Source organism: Saccostrea echinata, unplaced genomic scaffold (genome assembly GCF_033153115.1).
Source record: "Saccostrea echinata isolate AGI-Se365-2 ecotype Australia unplaced genomic scaffold, CSIRO_AGI_Sech_v1 ptg000054l, whole genome shotgun sequence".
Classification (NCBI taxonomy): domain Eukaryota; kingdom Metazoa; phylum Mollusca; class Bivalvia; order Ostreida; family Ostreidae; genus Saccostrea; species Saccostrea echinata.
This window is the reverse complement of record NW_026889803.1, coordinates 69,332,576-69,345,594: the sequence shown is the minus strand read 5'-3', so window position 1 is coordinate 69,345,594 and position 13,019 is coordinate 69,332,576. Positions and strand designations below refer to the sequence as shown.

Here is a 13,019-nt window from a genome sequence, read left to right as displayed (position 1 = left end):
AAATTCTAAATTGTTAAAGTCATGACCCCCGGGGGTAGGGTTGGCCACAATAGGAAATACAAGTTTTACATTGAAATATATAGGAAAAATCTTTAAAAATCTTCTTCTCAAGAACCACTGGGCCAGAAAAGCTGAAACTTATGTGGAAGCATCCTGGGGTAGTGTAGATTCTAAATTGTTCAAATCCTGACCCCCAGGGACAGGACTGGGCCACAATAGGAAATACAAATTTTACTTAGAAATATATAGGAAAAATCTTTAAAAATCTTCTTCTCAAGAAGCACTGAGCCAGAAAAGCTGAAACTTTTTTTTGGAAACATCCTGGGGTAGTGTAGATTCTAAATTGTTCAAATCATGACCCCTGGGGGTAGGGCGAGGCCACAATAGGGAATACAAGTTTTACATTGAAATATATGGGAAAAATCTTTAAAAATCTTCTTCTCAAGAACCACTGAGCCAGAAAAGCTGAAACTTATGTGGAAGCATCCTGGGGTAGTGTAGATTCTAATTTGTTCAAATCATGACCTCCGGGGGTAGGGCGAGGCCACAATAGGAAATACAAGTTTTATATTGAAATATATAGGAAAAATCTTTAAAAACCTTCTTCTCAAGAACCACTGAGCCAGAAAAGCTGAAACTTATGTGGAAGCATCCTCAAGTAGTGTAGACTCTAAATTGTTCAAATCATGACCCCGGGGATAGGGCGGGGCCACAATAGGGGGATTCTCAAGTTTAACATTGAAATATATAGGAAAAGTCTTTAAAAATCTTCTCAAAAACCACTGGACCAGAAAAACTGAAACTTATGTGGAAGCATCCTGGGGTAGTGTAGATTCTAAATTGTTCACATCATGGCCCCTGGGGGTAGGGTGGGTCCACAATAGGTATTACAAGGGGGAAGTCTGGTAATGAACAGCATGGCCAAAGTTACTCAGGTGAGCGATGTGGCCCATGGGCCTCTTGTTTAGTATATACATTTAACTGCCCCCAACCCCCTCTAGATCCGCGCATGGGGTCATTTGAAAATAGTATTCTCAAGAATCCCTGGACTAGAATGAGAAAATTTGCAACATAGCATACATTCATTTTATTTTTCAAATATTGATTCCAGGGAGAAGGTTTGGGCCGGAAAGAGTGTTCATAATTTAACAAAGGAATTTATATATCCCCCCAAACGAAGTGTGTGGGTTTGGGGTGGGGGAGTTTTGAGTCTTTTGGATTCACACTGTCCGTCTGCCTAGCTGTCCGTCTGTACGTGATAGTTTGCCCAGGATATAACTTTGTTATGAAGAAACTGTAAGGTCATACGTGGTACAAAGATTACTAATGATCCGAGGGTGTGTCATGGTTTTGATCCAACATCATTCCGGCAAGTTCAAGGTCACTTAAAAAATAGCAAAGTCTTGTCCTACCCATTTATTTGTAATAGAGAGTCACTGCAAGCTCATACTTGATACAGGAATTGCTTATGACAAAAGGGTTTGCCACGACCTTCATCCAAGGTCATTCCAGTAAGTTCAAGGTCACTGACAGAAAAGTGTAAGATTACTGTATGTGCTATAATTTTGGAAGCTCATACTTGGAACAAAGATTGTTTAAGATCCACCGGTTTGAGATAACATAGTACTAGACTGGCAGAAGAAGTGGCAAAACTCGTGCCTGGATTATAAATTTATAAGGGGTGGGAGGAACACAGGAAACTTTTTCTCAGATTGCTTGAGATGGGTTTGTCCTGACCTTGAATAGAGGTTTTTCCGGTAAGTTCAAGGTCACTGGCAGATAAATATTAAATTTTTTTTCCATGCTATAACTTTGTAATATAAAATCACTGGAAGCTTTTACTTGATGCAGAGATTGCTTATGATCCAAGGATGTGTTTTGACCTTGATCCAAGGTCTTTCTGGTAAGTTCAAGGTCACTGACAGAAAAGTGCAATATTCTTTTTCAGGAATATCTTGGTCATTGAGTATCACTGGAAGCTCATAATTTGTTCAAAGGTTGTTTTTGACCTTAACATAGGTCATTTAGGCAAGTTCAAGGTCACTGATATAATAAGTGTAAAATTCAAAAAGGTCTAGTCGCCCACGTGGCGCAGTGGTAAGAGTGTCTCCTCTAGAGTCGTGGATTAAGGAGTTGATCCTTACGTCGCAGGTTCGAATCCACTGTGGGACGCAGAGACCGATCCTTCAGATGAGACCGTATAAACTGAAGTCCCGTCTGGCAGTAGGTGCTGGCACGAAAAAGATCCTTCACTGTTCAATGGCCATGAGTGCCAAGTATAGGTCAAAATTTGCAGATCTCAATCGGCAAATGGTGGCGTCTCCACATGATTGAAAAATTCTCAAGAGGGACATTAAACAACATACAAACAAACAAACAAACAAAAAGGTCTTTAATTTTGTAATAGAAAAAATTGCATGCATTTGCATTTCACTAAAAAGATGACAAATATATCATCCAGAGTGTGTAATGGTCTTGACTAAAATTCGAGGTCACTTAGAATATGATGTTTTGGATGAATAGTCTGAAAGAATACGTGACTGTGAATTTTTTTTGTCGATGACATACAGATGGTGTTTGCTCTTAACCAGCTACAGAATGTGTCCTGGCTTGACGCACGATAATTTGAACAAGTTCAAGTTCACTGACAGGGGAATTTTACATTCTTTTACTGTCTTTCTACTTTTGAAACATTGCAAGTTGATGCCCCTTACAGGATTGTTTATATCCTTAAAATGTTGCATGACCTTGACTCAAGGTCGCTATGTTCTGTCTGGAGGTCCGACGGAAGACCTATTCGTTGCATTGCAACGAGCTCGGCTCTAGTATGTACTTCTATTTGTAAATGTTAATGACTGTGAAAAACATAAATATTTATAAATTAGTAAAATCAATTTAATACACTATAAATACACAAAAGGACAAATTTGTACATAATTCTCTATGATTAGGTTAATTAGTTTATATAAAGGATGTAAATGGGCATGATATATCATTGTTAATATTCAAGAAAGTGTTAACTGTTTTTCTTGTAGATGCTCCTTTCCATCTGATGTTTTCCAGGTTTTTGTGAAAAGTTTTCTTAAAAATGGCACCATTCAACCACAAATACTATGCCAGTGGAACTGTGATATCAATCAACTGCTTATGACACTGTTAACTGGCAGAGAAATTATTTTTTTTTATTTCAAACATTTTATGCCTGCAAATTGGTACATGTACTTCATGAAATGCTTGAAGGATGCTAAAGGCTACTGAAATTCCAAGCCAGATGAAATTCAAAAGGATTGATACAAAAGTCATTTGAAGTTTTCTATTCTTAGTGATGAGTGTTTTTCAGGATGCCCTCTGATATCATAGCTACAACTGGTCACTGTCCTTTGTTAGTTACACATGCAGACATCTTATTAAGGCAGTGATATAAGTAGCTCGAAGTGGATGCTTTATTGTTTTCCTCAGATTTATAACCTGGATTGATCTCTGATACAGTAATTTAAAGCCATGTCTTTTCACTGTCACAAAGTACTGAAATAAAAATAATTTTGATTAAAATATTTTCTTTAATTCATATCATTAAATTTTTAAGCTACAGAAATTCAAATTAATTACCTATTAGTAAATAGAAATCTTTAATTGATTAGCAAGCCTTTGCATTGTCAGATCCTTTTCTGAAAGGACCATTTACCTTTAACAATGTCAGGACAGGTGAGGCAACTGGCTGGTCTTCATGCTGGAAGTGTGTGTTAACTCTGTAATCTTTTTAAACAAAACCATCCAGTGATGTCCTAAGATTGCCAGATGAGCAGACATATACCTGTATTTAAGAAAGATTCTGTAACATGACATAGAATTTTTGCACAGCTTGACACACAACTGATGGTAACTTAGGTGCCTGCAAAATAATAAATCTGGCACATACTTATTTGATACAAATCAGAACAAAATTTGTCCTTTTACAGAACAAATTATTTTCATTATAAAGAAAAGAGAAATGCATATGTACTGTGTTAATACATATAACCTGTATTATTGGATATTTTCACCCCATTCTAATTTTTAAAATATTCACTCTTTCACCCTTGAAAACAATTTTGCCCTTTTCAAATTTGATCAGACACATTTGTGTTTAAAAGATATATGCTGCCTTCTTCGAATTTGTCCCGTTTTAAATTCACCTACTTGTAAGGAGGGCAGAATGAGAAAAATAAAACTGGGGCGAAAAATTTCCAGAACAAAGTACCATTACTTGCCTGCCTGTTGTACTATAACTCCTCCAGCCTTACAATATTCTATAATCATTGCTTTCATGCGATACCCCCCAGTGGATTGATGGTCTCTTTTCCAAATTATATGCACTTTCTAAAAAGAATGAATTTGTCAATTTATAAAATTTAGTATTACAAGTTAATAAAGACAGTAAAACAATGTTTTCAACATTTATATGCAAATGCACCTCTGTATAAATCACTAATAAATGATTGACAACTTGTATGGAATATATCGAATACCCTTAATTTTGCATTAAGGAAACTCAGCATTAAGGCCAAACAAAAAAATATGTGTGGTTCCGGTTACACCTCCAAAAAATAGGGTAGGTAGGGATTTTTTTTTTTTTTTTTTTTTTTTTTTTTTTGTACAAAATGATTTTCTAAATTTTTCTAAATAATACCTATTTCTTTTCGTTAGCATAAGTGAACTATTTTATGTGTAGAGTGTTAGATATGTTTTCTCTTAAGCATATGGATTAGATATGTGCTTTAATGTGTGAATAAAATGTCTTGGGTATTTAAACAGTTGTTTGCCGATTCTATTCATTCGAGTTCATACTCATCTAGAAAATACAATGTTTGAAGAAAATCAGCATGAGCAAATTGAATTATTTAACAGTTATTTGGATATTATATTTTCTTTTTTTTAGAATGTTAAGTGTTTACGAAGATGATATGTGCTATCCTTGTTTTTAAAGGATGATATTAATTTCAGAATTGTATATTATAAGTAAAATTAATGGATATCTTAAGCATTATACATTAAATCCTAAATATAGATCATGATTTCTCTATCGGAATCTGCTGCGGAAGTCTTTATACAGGTATATAAAATCTAAAATTGTACATTATAGAATGCAAAAAAACAGAAATATTTTGTGAAGAGCTGAGTATATAACTCATAACTAATAAATGTTTTGTTTATTTTGAATTCAGTCTTTTCCAACTATGGTTCAGAAAAGAAATGTTTTATTTGTGGATGAACAGAGTGAAGGAGAAAATAAGTGGCATTTCGATGTGGCGTTAAATATACTAGTCAACATTGGCAGCGGGCACCCTAGTTACGAATATGAAACAAATATTTTTAAATCAAAAATAATGAAAACACAATCTTTTCTTTTTGTAAAAAATAAAGTCCAAAGTGAACATCCTTTTTTTAAAATCAGTGTTTATAAATGAAATTAATTAATTACTTTTATCCAGAACAGTTCTTATTTTACTTAATAATAAATTCTGAACTATAAACTAAAAAACGGACATGAGAGTTCTGCTAAGAGCTGTCGGAGGAAAAGAATATGACACCTACACTTTGTACAGTAATGTTTAAAACAAAATAAATCACCTAAGCAAGATGACATAGAATCATTTAAATTTGTCAGAATTACAAATATTTAATATTATTAAAATTTTAAATCCTATCATGAAACCTTTTTGCCTCATTGAAGACTTCATACTTCCAAGCTCATTTCTCATATATATTGGTGTTTTGCAAGTTGACTTTATTCATGAAAAATCAGCAGTCTTCTTTTTCACTTTTCCTCATGAACTGTTTTTTTTTCCTACTTTCGGTTTAAAAGAAATGATCCTGATATAAATTATTTAATAGTTTACAAGTTAATCTATCTTACACATTGGGCTAATTCTTGCGTAATCAATGCAATCAAATAAATGTTTTCTCATGTTAGCTTCCCCCTAACTCCAAAAAACATTACCTGGCCAGCTGCCTGTGTGCTTTCAAGCGAGAAGTGATTTCCTATCCTGACTTCACACCTTTGCGTGCATTAAATAATAAAGGGGCTAATCAGCATGCACTTGTTATAAACCAGCTGTAAACAGAGCAACTAACTGAATCTCGCCACTCTTGGGCATATTTATTTAATTTTGGCAACCAAAAAACAAACAAACAAAAAAACATGGCGCTGGAAAAAGGTATACTGCCACGCCATGCTAGCTTGCTTTAGATTTAACACCATCAAACACTTGCACTACGTGTTGAAACCATTTTTGCATGGAGGCCGCCATTGCTGGAACTAAAACTAATACCGAAGTGGATGACGGAAATCGCGGAAAATTCCGGAAAATAAATATGAATATTATGCCGAAAAAAAGTTTAGGGTTGGGGATCTAAAATAGGGACGGTCAGGTAATGGGAACCACACATATTTTTTTATTTGGCCTAATAATATTCCATACATGATTGAGCTGTCACCTGATGAACCTTTAATTCTTTTCTATTTTTATTTTTTATATGCTTTATATGTATATGAATTATAAGAGTAAATGTAAGTCCAAAATCTTATTTTGTGACATCAATTTCATACCTGTATTTGAGTTGCCTTTTTGAGGATATACCGGGTAGATTATTCAAAGTCGATGTACATGTAGTCTTAGATGCTGCAGTTCTCTTGTACTTTAGCTATAAAAGAAATCTTAATGTATACAATTGTGTAAGATGAAAGAATATTACAAACACTGCATGAAACAGACCAAAACTTTAACCAAAATATCCTCTATAACATGCTCTCTAAACTGAAGAATATGGTCATATAATTGCAGTCATATGAATTTTGTTCAATGATAAATGCAGAGAGAATTTGCAGAATATATAAAGAAAGTTTTATCGTTGGGATTGGGAAATAAGCAGGTCTAGTACAATCTCTTAATTTAGCTATATAGCTTGAAATAGCTATTTAGCTTTATTAAGCTATTCAAAATAGCTTGATTTAGCTATTTATATGCAGTTTTTCACAAAAATTATTTTGGTAAGAAATAGACAAAAAGTTGCATGTATTTGACTATTCATATATGTGCTATGGGCTATCGAAACAACAAGCAAAATCAAAGATAGCTCCAACTTTGCAACTTTTGATTACTTTTAAGCAAAAGATAAATTTCTATTATTTGAGTAACTGTCCACTACCTTGTATGCATTGAGGCATGGATAAGTATGATTGCTTCTCATTGAATGTACTGATCATGAATTAATCAATTATCTTGTTGACCATAATTGCATGGCCTCCTTTATAAATTCATTGAAGAAGTAACTTATCAATTGCATATGTAGCCCAAAAACTTTTAGAACTTTGAGTACAAATTATTTTCCTAATTATCTCCCCTTGTTTAAGGGTCATGACCCTAGTTTTAGTGTAAACGGAAGCCCTTGGCCCAAGGATACCCTGTGACAAATTTGACAATAATTGGCCAAAGGGTTCTTGAGTTATGGCCCATATTCTAAAAAGTTTACGCACACCGCACAAATGGCCATAGCATTAGCTCTTTGGGCCTTTGGCTCAGAAGAGCTTAAAAAATGAACCTCTTACATTGATTTTTGGTCAATATTTTTTACAGTTTTTTGTGTAGTTTTTTGATGAACAATGTACAGTATTTTCACCCAAATTCCTGTATTTTGAGGACTGCTGTACAGTATTTGGGCCTAAAAATTATCACATGTATGATGTATGCAAGGAGATTTTAATGAGTGAGTTTTAAATGCATCAATTTCAGATGAGTTCAAGGTTGAGTATCATCACTGCACCAAGGTGGGACTTTTTGTGCATGCTGAGAAAAGTATAAATTTAAGAAAAAGTGTGATAAAATAGCTAAATCAAGCTATATATATAGCAAAATCAAAAGATTGTACTGGACCTGATAAGTGCTTTCAAACATTGAATACTTAAAAAACTAGACCTACTGACATGCAACAGCTAAATTTTTGTTGATAAATGAAGCGTATTCTGAACAAATTATTTACCCAAACAAAGGTGATGCTGTCACAAGATGACGTTCGTACCCATCTGACACTTACACTACTCCTCCTTAATCAGCTGGTAATAACATCATTATCCTCGAATTCAAGAAAAATCTGTTAATAAATTAGTTGGAATGATGATAACAAAACTATTCTAATCAGATACAAATGTATAATATAAGACTTCTATTTCACCCAAGAATACCCAAGAAGCAGGTGACATTCTCTGACTTGTTTACCTGTACTTCGATCGAAATTCTCCTCCTACTTGCTCGCACCCAAGCTTTTACGACCCTCAATTTATCCATCGTAAGTCGGAGAATCCTTCGGCTTTGTACAACTGCTTAAACTTTCCTTATACGCTTTGTGTAAACCATAAACATGCATAAGCCAATACACATCTCCATGTGTGAGGTACCTGGAACTTAATATTATCGAAAAATCTCGCGAGTCACCTGACGAGACTTACAGACCCTAACGCAGCCCGAATTTGCTTGGTTCCAATGAAAATCTAGATAATCTTGAGGAAGGGAGCATTCATTATTTGTTGTTGTAAGAAATGCGAATAGGTGATATCACCTATTCGAATAGGTGATATCACTCATTCAAATTGAATAGGTGATATCACTTATTCGAATAGGTGATATCACTTATTCGAATAGGTGATATCACTTATTCGAATAGGTGATATCACCTATTCAGCACGAATAGGTGATATCACCTATTCGAATAGGTGATATCACCTATTCATTTCAAATAGGTGATATCACCTATTCGAATAAGTGATATCACCCATTCGAATAAGTGATATCACCTATTCGAATAGGTGATATCACCTATTCAATTTGAATGAGTGATATCACCTATTGGAATAGGTGATATCACCTATTCGAATAGGTGATATCACTTATTCGAATAGGTGATATCACTTTTTGGCAGTAAATACCAAAACGGCGCCTCATAGCATTTATACAAAGTTGTTATAGTGCTTTTGAAAGCTCGTCAAAATGTGTTTTTTATAAAGAAATAATTGATACATTTGATTTAAAACGATATCTGGTGAAGCGATTGACATACAAAGAAAAGTCTGTGTTATGTAAATATCGAATTTCTGCACATTCTTTGACAGCACAAAATTTGAAAACGAATGAATGAATGAAAATGAAAGGTATAAAAACCTACCCCGAAATGAACGCAAATGTTTATTTTGTAAGAGGAAAGAAGTTGAAGATGAATTTCACTTTGTTTTGATATTCCCGTATTTTCTGATTTACGTAAAAAATATATTAAGCCATAAAAAGCCTTCCTTTTTCAAACTCATTCAACTTTTCAGTGCATATAATTTTAAAACTATTCAGAAACTTTGTCAATATTTATTGAAAGCTACAAAACAAAGGGAAACATTTATTTGTCAAATATCATTAATAATGTTTCAAATTTCAGTTAGTTAGATTCTATCTTTGTTACAAACTCTTTATACCCATACATTTATATACACTGTATTGTAGTTCATTTTGAATCATCTGTCATTTGCCAATATTGCATATATTTTGTGTACCTATGACCCACAAGGCTACTTTGGTCAACAATAAACAATAAAGTCTTTTACTAATTATTGAATTATTAAAAATTCAAATAATGAGTGCACAACAATTATCACGTACTCATTACTTGAATTTCTAATTATTCAATAATTAGTAAACGACAATAGTTATGAGAAGGAAACATGTCTCTTCCAAAATTGTGAAAGATGTGGCTTCAGGGTCAAGAGTTCCGGGGGAGGGGCTTATTTAATACATACTGAAAATAAATTAATGTTTGGTTCAGTGGTTCTGGTATTTGGACAGGGTAGATAGCAAAAATATAGTTATACTTTGGCAATCTTCTCTGCTCCTGAGTATAAAGCAAATAGACTAAATGCAATAATATAAATGTTACTTTTTTTTTATAAATATAAGTAAATATGTCTTTTCTCTTCTCCTGGGTATCTAGAAGACAAACAGAGTATAAAATTGGAACAAGTGAAGCAATTAAGAGTTACACCCCTTTGCTAAATTGTGTTAAATCAAGAAATCCTTGTATTCATTTAAATTAGCAAGTTATTTAATTGAATGAGAATACAAAAAAAATGTTATATACACTAGACAAAATTGCTAACGCACCACTTATTATTTTTATTTGTGAATTGATCGTTTTCCTGATTGGTACTAGTATATAAAATATGCCATCTTATCCAAAACAATTGGATTGACAAATGTCTTGGTGTCATGTCAAGACCATTAAAGGACCATCTTGTCCGAAAACCAATGTCACGATGTACACTGCGCCGGATTTCTTTGTTCACAACTGTTTATAAACTTGACAATTATTATTGTTCGTGTCGTTGGTCATTTTTAGTGCTTTATATAAATTTCCATCCGTGACCTTGTATCTACTTAGTAGATCCGACACTTAGGATATACAGTGTTGTTGGTTTTTAGTGCTTTATATATATATATATATATATATATATATATATATATATATATATATATATATATATATATATATATGTGTGTGTGTGTGTGTGTGTGTGTGTGTGTGGGTGTGGGTGTGGGTGTGTGTGTGTGTGTGTGTGTATTTAGTCAATTGGCAATTACAAAAGATTTTGCAGTTTAGCTAAAAAGTTCCTTGGAAATTAAACATGTATTATTTCATTTTGTTTGCTTTTGATAATAAATTTAAATAATTTTGTTCAATCCTCTGTATTTCCTATACATGTGTTTAGCATTATTGCACAATTACCTACTCAAAAGGATGTTCTAAGTACGATCAATTTGTAGACGGAAACAGGCTACTGACAAATTGGTTGATGGTACAAGGTTTTAAAATATCTCGGTTAAAGTTAGCATTTCGCAAATTCTATGGTTGTCATAATGACCATTGCAAATGCATCCTAATATTGGATTGTTTTGTGACTGACATTTTTCCTATCAATGGATTGGCAAATGTTTTTATTCCATTTCGACTATGGATTACAACGTTTATCTGATTAATATAGAGAGCTTATGGCGGGTTGTCCAATGCTAACTCCAAGGCACCTGGTCCACCCTCTGGTGTTTCCAGAGGTCCATTTTTTATTCACGATTCCTACTCTTCAGTAGATTTATGAGATTGATCACTGGTTTTTTGTTGTGTTTTTTTTTTCACCTTATGTATTTTTTATACAAAAGTAGTGAAAAATTCATAACCATTCATTTCAAAAAATAATAAATCTTCCACACGAGTATTATTAAAATCATAATCAATTTTAAAGAAACCTGCACTCCACAAGAATGTTTCGCCAAACATGAATTCATCAAAAGTGGAATTTCTTTTTCTTTTTGCAGTCTAGTTTTGTAATAGCCCTGGAATATTTATTTGTACCTCCAAAAAAGGCTTTTACTCTAGGTCAGTCTTGTAACGACGTGGTGAGATTGCATTCCTGCAATAAAAAGCTTTATATCGATGCTGACATTTCGTGATTTCAGATAATGCCACTTCATATATTTTCTTCCGACCTTGTGAACGAGATTTTTTCTTGGATTTCTCAATGTCATTTTCCAAAAAAACCACTAAATAAATAGAGAAACTGAATGTTATAATAACATTTTAAGCAGTTTATTGCTAGCGTAATTTCTCTGATTAAAATATTGAAATAAAACAATCCAAGGTGCTTTATTTTTATGCGAATGTAATTTAGAAATACATTAAATGCTGAGGTCATCAATACTGAAAGAAAAAATATAAAATCGATTTTATTTTCAAAAAGGAAGTTTTCACATGTAAGCCTTTAATAAATAAAAAGTTCTAAATTATAAGATAATTAGTTTACATTTTTATTTACTTTTTTGCATTTTCCTTCTAATAACGAACTGTAAATAACTTCATGGAAAATATACATTTGATCTTGAACACTCGTCTTCTTCCATATTTTGAGTTACAAATGACTTTAAATGTTGAGATTGTTAATTAAAGGAAAAGAGTCGCCCACAAAATCAACAACAAAGCAACTCGCTCGATAGCAATTGAATCCACAGTAATGGACTCTAGATATTATTTTATTTGCATGAAAGATTACGAAGCCATTAATATTCAAATGGAAAGACAAATGATAGGAGTAGACTTTTCCCATATATAAGGCGTTAAAATATAAAGCATGTACATGTAAGTGCATAAGAAAGAGGGCGTACAAGACGAGGACAATCCCCCGCTCTGGGACAATATATTTCTCAGTTTTCAAAGTTCACGGAAAAGTTATATTTTTCTAAAATAATGTTTTCTGTAATGTCATCTTCAACACATTTGATTCAGTTATTTTATTGAATGACTTTTTGATTGATAATTTGTTTTTAAAGTTGACAGTAAAGCATATTTAGTGGAAAATGGGTTTATTAGAGCCATAAAAAACGATTTTTGAATATGAATGGGTCAAGTCTCCATTTTTCATTAACGTTTAAATGGCGGAAAAGTAAATGTAAAATCTATTTCATGTTTCAAAAAAAATGGAGTATGAACCCATTCTATATGAAAATCGAGCATTTCTGAAAAAAATTTACGTTTCAACAAACTCGGTTATTTAAATCACACTGACACACAAGAATACAAGCAGACTTTGCAGCGTAGTGGTTAACGCGTTCAGCATGGTCGTAGGAACCGGGGGGGGGGGGGGGTGCCCCCCCCCAATAATTTTGCCGATATATAGATTACTATAGAAACATTGCTACTATATGCTTGTGCCCCCTCAATAAAAACTTCTGATTGCCCCCTCAACTGAAAATGTATGGCTGTGCCCCCCCCCCCCCAAACTGAAATTGCTTCCTACGGGCCTGTTCAGTCTTACGCATAACCGTTAGCTTTGGAGAGAGTTCGAATCATGCGTGAAGATCTTTTTTTTCTTTTTCACATACCTAAAACATTAGTGAAATATATAATATTTGTCAATAATTTATTCAACTGAATATAGGAAGCAAATGTGTAAAAGG

At 33.3% G+C, this 13,019-nt stretch overlaps 1 long non-coding RNA gene across 1 annotated transcript; it reads right to left on the bottom strand.

Moving 5' to 3' along the window:
- Positions 1-4,253: 4,253 nt before the first annotated feature.
- LOC133205587 (uncharacterized) lies at positions 4,254-8,397 on the bottom strand. Its single transcript, XR_009723627.1, has 4 exons — positions 8,256-8,397; positions 8,020-8,130; positions 6,590-6,684; positions 4,254-4,359 (listed from the first exon to the last, which is right to left on the bottom strand). It is a non-coding gene; the product is annotated as an uncharacterized LOC133205587 (long non-coding RNA).
- Positions 8,398-13,019: the final 4,622 nt, after the last annotated feature.